Below are 10773 nucleotides of genomic sequence, written 5' to 3' on the forward strand. Positions count from 1 at the left end.
AAAAACCTGAGTGTCTGCGAACAGATGACTGGTTAAAGAAACTTTCGTACATCTACAAGATGGAGTACTATGTAGCTGTTAGAAAAAAAATGAAGTCATGAAATTTACATACAAGTGGTACTACATGGAAAGTATAATGCTAAGCGAAATGAGTCAGAAAGAGAGGGACAGACATAGAAAGATTGCATTCATCTGGGGAATATAAAGTAACAAATTGGGATACTAACACCCAAGAATAGCCGAGATAAGTACCAGGAGGTTCACTCCATGGCTTGGAGGCCAGCCAAACATGCTAGGGGAAAAGGCAGCTCAGATGGAGAAGGGAGCACCAAGTAAAGGGTGTTGTGAGAATCCTCCCAGGATGAGAGATGCATACTGAACGTACACTACAGACGGAATATGATTGCCACTCAATGCCTCTTTTGCAAACCACAGCACCCAAAAGGAGAGAGGGAACAAAACAGAATGCCCTGCCACAGGGGTGGGGTGGGATGGGGGAATGTGGGGGTGTGGGAGGGATACTGGGAGCATTGGAGGTGGAGAGTGGGCACCGGTGGAGTGATGGGTACTCAATCATTGTATAACTGAAACTCAAGTACAAAAATTTGTAAGTCTACAACTGTACCTCATCGTGTATCACGAATAAGAATAAAATAAAATAAAATTCCAAGATTTTTCTCATCCACAATATTGCCTTTCACTGTAAACTATCATGAACTTTTCTAATTAACCAAGTGCAGTATTAGAGAACAGGTTTATCCCAGCTGATCCTGGGGCTTTAGACTTCTCTCTGCTATTGTGCCCCTTAATATCTTTTCTAGGAAACAGCTGATTAGCAGCTGCTTGGCAATCTCACAATAATTAGCTCAGCTGTGCTACTGTTACAAAGATGACTATCAGATTCACCTGTTAGCATATCAGATTATTCACCAGCTGGGCATTGTCTGATTCATTTGAGTGTCTTTAGCTCCTGGCATTATTCCATCACACTGTAGGTGCCCAATGATGAATTTAACTAAGAATGAACTAACTTAAATCACCTCTAGAATGCTTCAGAATCATATATAATCATCATCATCATCATCATCACCATCATCAATAACTCATGGGCATTGAGAACAAGGGAAGTTTCAGAGGCCCTCATTGCAGATTGGTGACCTCTTTATAGGAACTGTAATCTCTCTGAGCATTGGTCTTCTCATATGTAAATTTTTAATTCCAAGTGTTGTCACAGGAACTAAAGGTAGAAAGAGTTCATCAAAAGCACACAGCATAGGCGGTGGAAGAACAGTACAGGGGTTAAGATGCCTTCTTTGTATGTTGCCAACCCTAGTTTGATACCCAGGCACCGCAGGTCCTTCAAGCACCGCCATTAGTGATCCCTATATACAGATCCAGGAGCAGACCCTGAACATCATAGAATATGGTCCAATTCCCAACCCCTCACACACACATAAAAATAAAATTTTAAAATAAAATACTCAGTACACACATTGGGTACTCAGTCAAACGAGTGGTCCCTTTCTCCTGCCTTCCCTTTGATTTGTAATTTACTGTGTGCACTTGAAAGGTGGAAGATTTATTAGATAGCTAGTATTTGGACCCGAATCATTTGAACCTTTGTCCCAAGGGCTCCCTGAAACATGTCTTTCTTTCGGTAGCTATAGATGCCAAATATTTGAGGTATAGCATAAGCAAAGGGACAGAGAAAAACAACATGTTGGTTATCCTCCTGGCAGGAATCCATTGGGATATTTGTCCTTTAATAGTCTTTATGGTTTATGATGACTTTATCCATGGACAAATGAGTAGCTAAAATGCAGGAGTGTTAGGCTGGAGACACAGTACAATGGGTAGGGTGCTTATCTTGCGCGCAGCCAACCCAGATTTGATCTCTGGCATCCCATATGGCCTCCCTGAGCATCACCAGGAGTAATTCCTGACTGTGGAGCCAGAAGTAACCCCCAAGCATCTCTGGGTGTGTTCCCCAAACAAAAAATATTGATAATAAATAAAAAGCAGGTGTGTACCCGTGAAAAGTTTGAGGACAATTCTTAGGCTGTTCTGATCTTAGATACTCTCGGGTCACCAATAACAAAGAGAATATAAGTATCACTTGATCACTCGACATCGCGTTACTCATCTGTATGCTTGAGCGGGTGCCAGCAACGTCTCCATTCATCCTTGTCGCGTGCTAATGTAGCCCAATGGCATCTGCTTATTCTAGAAACACAAAGAACTTCAAATCGATCGTTCAGGATCTTGACAAAGAAGTCTGACCATATCATAGGTGGGCGGCCACGTGATCTTTTGATGTCCATTGGAATCCAGTCGGTAATGGCTCTAGTCCAGCGGTCATCTCCAAATCTCATTATGTGTCCAGCCCACCTGATTTCCGACACCTTGGCAAACGAGACAGCGTCCCTGATTCTTGACCTTTGACAAAGGTAGGAATTCCCTATTCTTTCTCTCATTTGAGTAAAGCGTGATACTCCAAGAATAGCTCTTTCGATTCCTCTTTGGGAGACCCGAATAGCGTTCTCATCCTGTTTGCGTATGGCCCAGGTCTCTGAGGCGTATGTTAATGCAGGAAGAACAGTGGAATCGAAGAGATGTGCTCTGAGCCAGAGGTTCTTTGTCCTTTTAGCTACTTCTTCGACGTTCTTGAAGGAGTTCCAAGCTGATCTCTTCCTCCTTTGCAACTCAGGTGCCAGGTCATTCGTCATGTTGAGTTCTCGAAATAGGGACACATAACTGTTGCATTCGGAGATGTTCGTCCCGTTGAGAGTGAATGGAACATCAGGAACGAGACCTTTTCTCATAAACATTGTCTTTGTTAGATTCCAACCTTTCCACATTCACGGTTGAAGTTGGCCAGCATTTGTGTCACTTGGCTGATGTTTGGTGTTATAAGAATGATGTCATCAGCGAAGCGTAGGTGGTGTAGTTGACGAACATACCATCTATCTTCACTCGCATTCCTTCCCATTCTAGTCGTCGCATGACATTCTCGAGGGTGGCACTGAAGAGTTTCGGTGAAATGATATCACCCTGCCGAACCCCTCTCTTGACGTCAATGATCACCTCCCTGTAGAATGGTGAGATCCTGGTAGTGAATCCGCAATACAGGTGACGGAGGATCCTGATGTACTGAGTTTGAAGGCCCTGTTGGGCTAGGGCCTCGATAGCTGCTTCAGTGTCAACAGAATCAAAGGCCTTCTTTAAATCAATGAACGTTAGACATAGCAGCATCTTGAACTCTCGAGAAATCTCAATGAGCTTGGTTATCGTGTGGTTATGGTCAATCATGCTGGATCCTTTTCAGAACCCAGCTTTCTCTCATGGTTGTCCTTGATCTAGTGTTCTGCCAATCCTATTCAGGATGACTCGAGTGAACAGCTTGTAGACTACCGACAACAGGCAGATCAGGCGATAGTTGCCAATGTTGTGGATGTCTCCCTTCTTGTACAGTAGTACAGTCCTGCTGATTTTCCATTGTGATGGAACCTTGCATTCAGACAGGTAGTGTTTGAAGAACCGAGCCAGTGTATTGATGAGTACCGATGGCAGGTTCTTCAGGTGTTTGGGTCTGACCTTCTCTGGGCCAGGTGCTGTTTGATTCTTTACCGACAAAATAGCATGTCGGATTTCAGAAGGAAGAACTTTGGGAATGACATATCCATCCTGCGGAATTTGTTATATGGGCAGGTGGACGTGGCTATGAAAGAGATTCGAGTAGAAGTCATGGATAATCTTCTCCATTGGCCTTCTGGAAGATGTGATAGATCCATCAGGATGTCGGAGGGCAGTCATCCTGGTCTTGTAGTGGGCGAAGGACACGTGGGCGTTGCGAATGCTTTTCCTAGCTTCTGCCGCATCTGCCAGCACCGCGGCTCTTCTCTCACTGAGGTCTTCCTTTATCGCTTCTCTGCACTGCTTTGTGAGCTCGGACCGTTCACTTGCAGTTGCCTGAGGCTTGCACCAAGCCACGTTGGTGAATGAGCTCGAGAGTTTTCAATGACAGTCGTCTTTTTGTGGCTATCTCTCTCTCGGCGTTCCTCACACAATCATGGAGGTGCTGAACCAGTCAATCGTATTCCTCGTCAATGTTGTCAGTGACAGCATTTTCCCATGATTCTGCAATAGTGCCAAAGAGCTCCCAGTTGGTGGTCGTTCTGGAAGTTCTCTTCTTAAACTTTGCAGCCCTTTCTCCCAGCTCTGTGAAGTAGAATTTTGCACGAAGGAGATGGTGGTCTGATCTCGTTTGGAATTTTGGGAAAACAGCAAGATCGGTAAGGCAAGACCATCGATTGAATACGATGTGGTCAGTTTCGTTGTGGAACCAGGAGACTTCTATCTCCGTTTAGATTCGGCCTTCTGGAATTGTGAGTTACCATGGATGGTCTTGGTCAACATGATGAACTCGGACAGTCTCTCACCCTGTTCGTTCCATTGTAGGGCATGGGTCCCAATGTGGAGTTCTTTGGCTGATCTTCTCAGTCCTGTCTTAGCATTGTGATCACCGACAGTGCTCGCTTCGGCAGCACATATACTAAAATTGGAATGATACAGAGAATATTTGCATGGCCCCTGTGCAAGGATGACATGCAAATTCGTGAAGCATTCCATATTTAAAAAAAAAAAGAAAAGAAAAAAAAAGAAAATCACTGACAATGAGCTTATAAAAGGTGTGGTCTTCTTTATAGAACTTCTCCAGCTCCATGTAGAACTTCTCAATTTCTCCTTCATCATAATTGGATGTTGGTGCGTAGACAACGAAGATAGAAACTGCTGGCAGTGAGCCACATCTGTTCAAGTGTAATCAACTGATCCGGGTTGTTTGGTATTCGAATGAATCAATGTTTATGGCCAAGTTCGTGTAGACAAGGACACCGACACCTATTTTGTCGCAGGTTCCAAGGAAGAGTTCTTCCCCAGTGTCAAAAACGGCGTGATGTGATTGATGCCTTCTCATCGCGGTTAGACCAATGATGTCATACTTGATCTTTCACGCTTGCACCATCAGGTCCTCAATGGATGCATCCGATGCCAGCGTACGTGCATTGAAAGTACAGATAGTCATTTTTGTCTTTCTTCGTTTTGGCAGCCTAAGTCGGTTCTGAGATTTTATGAGCCACTCCTTCCTCATCCTTCTTAACGCTGCCATATTGGTGGCTCTTTCAGGGTCAGGAGAATGGGATCCATTTTATTTACTGATTTTGGCATATCGAATACACCACAGGTAGCTTGCCAGGCTCTGCCATGCGGGTGGAACACTCTCGGTAGCTTGCCATGCCCTCCGAGAAGGATAGAGGCTTTTAGGGTGGCCTCTAATCACGCTTACAGGAGTTTCCATGCTTTAAGAAATATTTCAACGCATTCAAATATGGTGCGGTGATCCTGTATTAAGTGTTTTATGATGTGTCGCACGGCTGCAAAGCAGCCGCACAATAGGAAAAGTTCCTGGAGGGCGTCCACGGCTGTAGTGGTGGTAGTGGAGGTAATGGTAGTCTGCCGGGCTGCTGGGAGCAGGCAGAGGATCTCTGCTCCCGGTTCTGTTGAGCCTGGAGTCCGAGGTCACAGAGTTCATAAGTATCAATGAGAAAGAAATATACAATAGCAGGTTCAGCTGACACATGGATGCAGTCGTAGGGAAGACTTTTTTATGTGACCCTTAATTATGCTTGCTACATTTTCTATGTTATTTCACTTGGAGCATATGTTCACTAAAAAATTAAATTCACTATTAAATACAGATGAAAGGAGAACTATTTTTCAGTGGTTATGAGTCAGGACTAGCTTGCAGAAGACAGCTGAGATGCCTTTCCATATTTCTCTGCAAATTCAAGTTCATAGGTCATTTGACAGGTGAGTCATTCTCAAAAAGTAAAATCTTACATTTGAAGTAATAGGAGACAAAGCATATATATTTTGATGGACATATGATAATTCCCCAACATTTTCCTGAACAGGAAAAACTGAATTTGAACTTTGACATTGTTACATGATGTTTACATTTAGGTATGAGGAGAACTGAACTAAGAACAAGTCATCCTGGGACCAGTGATAGTACAGCATGGATACAACCGACAGGGGTTCAATCCTCATTACTCCATATGGTCCTCTGAACTCCAACAGGAATGACCCCTGAGCAGAGCCAGGAATAAGCCCTGAGTGCCTGTGTGATACAAAAAACCCAAATTCCTTCTAACATATGTTTTTTTAGATGAACACTTGCCCTGGTGTCAGTTATTAGTCTATCTTATGACAGTCTTAGCAAGGGGCTGCATTGTAGATGGGTCATAGTGGGAGCTGCTACAGGCGTTTTACAATAACAAAGATTTGTTACTGATTAGAATGATCTCTACAAAATGTTCCTCCATTCCCAATTTTTACACTACAATAGTGAGATGGGTGGGATTTCTAGACAGAATTGGGGAGCTTGATGGACTCTCCACTTTTAAAATAACATTTCATTTAATTTGTGGGGATTATAAAGCACAACCATTAAAAAGTTTATGGGATTTTATCTAAGTTAATACAGAAAATTGAGAAGCATCTATTCAAGAAACTTTAACAAACTTGGTGGGAAAAGTGGGAGTCTGGCATCTGAGTCAGAAACAGTTTCCCTCCCCTACTGCCTTGATCCCCTGTCTCTCCAGCTTCCTCTTACAGAAACTCTTTATCTTCAGAAAGTACGATCACGATCACGACCACGACCACCCTGTTGTTCGTCGATTGCCTCGAACAGGTGCCAGTAACGTCTTCTTCGTCCTAGCCCTGAGATTTTTTTTAAAGTGCCATATTCAAGGCTTTTTCAGGGTTAGGAGAATGAGACCCATCATTGTTACTGGTATTTGGCATATTGGGTATACCACGGGGAGTTTGCCAGACTCTGCCGTGTGGGCATGTTACATTTGGTAGCCTGCCAGTTTGACCGAATTAGGAATGAGATGATAAGATGATAAGCTTCCGGGAGCTGAGTGTGATAATCTCTGGATCCTGGCCGTTGTTGGAGTTACACGGCAGTTGGTGGGTGTAACTGTCTAGTTACTGGCAGGTCCAGTCCCAAACTGTACAGGCTTGGAGATCTCAGCCCCGGGTCCCACACACCTGGGTTCCTCTGTCAGTTCTTTTATGCGTGAGGCTCATCCAAGTGTGTGGAGAGTGCTCCCAGCAAGGCCTTGGCTGGGCCTCGGTGGTCTTCAGCTGTTGGGCCCTGGTGGAGACAGTCAGGCATAGGGTAGGAGACTCTGTCTTGTTCTCTCCCAGGAGCTGAGTGTACAGAAAGTACAGCTAAGAAAATTCCAGACTTTCTCAGAGTTGGGATGGGCTATCTCCTATCACTTCCCCATACTTCTGGAAGACCCAGGAGCTACATACACGTCCCATCGCCACCATGTAAGCTAATCTACAGGCCTTGTTTCACAGACTCATAAACGAATTTAGAAATAATTTTTAAGTGCAACTAAGAAGACAAGGGCTCCCTTAGTTTCAGAGGAACCCAGCATGTTACCAAGAAAAGCAAAGGTGCTGTGTCTTCCTCCTCAGTTCTTGTCTCATGAATGAGAATTTACCCAGGAGACTCAAATAGGAGAAGTAACAGAAATTTTATTCAGAAAAGAGAAAAGAGCTGTGAGCTATCACACTGTCATGTTGCAGGCACACCGACATTCTCCCCTCACAAATCCCCAGATCCACTGCCAATAACCATCCCCACAGACCCTATCCAGTCCAAGTGCTTAGTGACTGAAAAGTCCTTAGGGGAAAATATAAAACTGGTTTGTCTATGTTCAGTGGCAGCTTCTCCCAGACATTCTTCAAAAGTGTAGCAAAGACCACATGCACTTCACCATTTCTCCCATGGGGTAAAGCCTCAGATGCAGCCCTTTCCCGTGGCAGCACCCACTCAGTGAAGGACACCTTTGTACCAGCCACCACCAGTCTACTTTTGTTGTCCATATGCTTCATGATCCTCCACCCAGGCCAGGAGAAGCCATCAGCTCCTTTTTCACAAGAGGAGCTAGAGCCCCCCAAGTCAGCCGTGACCCTTGGTAGTACAATAACCCTGCAGAACAGGGGTAGTTTATATGAACTCTTGGACAGGCCCCCACCTACCTACAGAGCAAGCAAGTACTGAAGGACTGCAGTAGCTTCCTGTTTCTGGAAGAGAGTGAAAGGAAGGGCTGCTGAGATGGAACTTCGAAAGCAACAAAACCTCTGTGCTATCTCTTCAGTCTCTTACAATTTTAATGTATACCGTTACCTCATCTTCTATACCACCGAAGTGTATGGGCCCTTATGTTAGCACTAGTTCACCTGAAAGTGGTCAAAAAAGAGAAAGTTTTAATGGTTGATTTTTTTTCTTCCTCAGACAGAGAGGAAAAACCACCTCTGGGGATAGGGCCCAATAGAATCTGACCAAACCTTCCAAACACAAAGAAGAAAAAGAGGATAAGACCAGAGGGCTGTTAGCTTTCACATGTTTTTGTCTTTACTCTATTTGGGGGAGACGCACGAGCATGCTAGACTGTTTCTTTTTCCGTTTCAATATTTTCCGCACTTATTGTTGAAAGCATTACCCAGCAAGCACTGTGTTTTTAATTATTTTGGAAACTTGGATTGCAGAAGCCAGAAAGCCTAAAGCTCCTATCAGCTCCTTTTTTGCAGTAGACATAACCATCTATTGGCTCAAAAGGAAAACTCTTCCAGGTGAGTGGCAGGAAACTTCCTGGAGGAAGCAGGAAGTAGTGTCCCCAGCTGCCTGAGGAGCTGCCTTCTCAGGAGACTAGGGCTGGAAATCTGGTTTTGAGGCAGTGCACTGTGAGTTTTTTGTTGCACCTTTCGTTAAATTGCAGTAACAGAGATACCTGCATTAGACTTCACAGTGAAACAAAGCACATTAGTGTCCTTCCCGTTGTCTAATTTGCTTTCATCACAACAGCATTGCACAACAGTGTACCCCATCTTTATATATCCCAAGAAACTGTAACCCCAGGTCATTTTGTTTGTTTTGGGGGGAGCCACACCTGGCAGTACTCAGTGCTTAATTCTGGCTCTGTGGTCACATATCACTCCTGGTGATGCTCAGGGACCATGTGGGTTGCCAGGAATCAAACTCAGGTCTGCCACATGCAAGGCAAGAAAACTGCCCACTGTACTATCTCTTTGACACCCCGGCCTCAGGTTACATTTTTCTTTTTTTAATTAAAGAGCTGTGATTTACAATGTTATTAATAGTTGAGTTTTAGGCATATAATGTTTTAACACCAGTCTCACCAACAATATCAACTTCCCTCCACTAGTGTTCCCATATTCCATCCCTAGCCCCAACCCCCACCCCATCCCAATCAAGTTGACAGGAAAATTACAGAGTTCCAGTGGCTGTAGCTTAGATATCACATTTTTAGTGTGTTTGAGATTGTGGTTTGGATTTATGGCTATTGTGTAAACTCACACAAATAGGTGGCACGGCACCCACACGGCGGCGGCTCTATCTCTCCCGCCACCCGCGTTCGGTAGTCTTACCCTCCTACCACCCTGAAGAGGTCGATGGCGATGGTCAGGCAGAGGAAGGAACGAGGGCCAGGCTGGTAGGTATTAGTCGTAGTTTATTCTGATTCTCTCCTCATCTGTCTCTCTATCTCTCCCCCCATTCTTCCTCCCCCAGCTACTTCATTCTCCTTCTCCATTCCCCTTCATCCTCCTTCTCTGGAGTCTGGGTTCTGATCCTCTCTGTACTCTCTTCTTCCTTCTCCTTCTGCCCTGCCCCACTCCTACAGTACAGTTAAATCCTCTCCCCATGAGGAATTGGGGAAAACAATTACATAGGTGTGGTCACAATCAATACGGGTAGAGATCAACAGGGGTAGAAATCTTAGCCTCAGGGAAGACCGCTCCTAGAGCAGAATCCCATGGGCGTGCCTCTCCTCTCCTTGTCCGACAAGCATATAAAAATATAATATAAATCATTTTGTATGGATACAGTAAGAAATATCTTAAACTTATAGAATTGCTCTCCTAGGGCCATCTCAATCTCAGACTACGGTGCTCAGGCCAGATAGTCTTTCCCACCCCTAGCAGGATCCTAGTCTTGTTGTTACCTTGGATCATGACAGCATTTGTCCATGATCAAACTCTTAACTTATAGTTAAGAATCGTGGCACTTTGGCCTGGCCCATTTCGCTGCCAGGGTAGCTCACTGCTTGCCCTGGGTCCATTCAGTCCCTCGTCGGGACCCTGCTTTTGGGGTGTTAGGAACTAAGGGCAACTGAGGCTTAAGTCGAGAAAGATGCCCGGGAGTGAATAATATTCAAGGCCAATCAAATCCTAAGTTACAAAGCATAATGTTAACGTTCTTTCTGTATCTATACAAAAAGGATATTACTTTAAGGTAAACTATTCATAAGGCATAAGGAGAGGAAAAGGGCAATATTTCACTCATACATATAAAATCATAGATTTCTGGGAAACTGATCTTACAAATTAACAAAGTCTGATTAAGGGGAAAGCTGATTAACTGGGTGGGAAGGAGAGCATAGGAAAGACTGTTTACATGTTTACATGTAAACACAATGGAAGTGGAAGTGCCTCTGGAGCACTGTGGTGGGTGTAACCAGATTGATGGGTGTAACCAGATAAACCTAAGCTTCTTGAAGGACAAAGCAATGTTACCCAACAGCTATGCCACCCTCTCATATCATAAGTATAACTGACACCCTGATACCTGTTCACCCGTTATTTCACATTCACATCTTCACCCATTGATTTCTT

At 44.3% G+C, this 10773-nt stretch overlaps 1 non-coding gene across 1 annotated transcript; it reads left to right on the forward strand.

Moving 5' to 3' along the window:
• Positions 1–4528: 4528 nt before the first annotated feature.
• LOC130036780 (U6 spliceosomal RNA) lies at positions 4529–4635 on the forward strand. Its single transcript, XR_008794447.1, has one exon. It is a non-coding gene; the product is annotated as a U6 spliceosomal RNA (small nuclear RNA).
• The last annotated feature ends 6138 nt before the right edge of the window (positions 4636–10773 follow it).

The sequence above is a fragment of the Sorex fumeus genome, unplaced genomic scaffold (genome assembly GCF_029834395.1).
Source record: "Sorex fumeus unplaced genomic scaffold, SorFum_2.1 ptg000065l, whole genome shotgun sequence".
Classification (NCBI taxonomy): Eukaryota; Metazoa; Chordata; class Mammalia; order Eulipotyphla; family Soricidae; genus Sorex; species Sorex fumeus.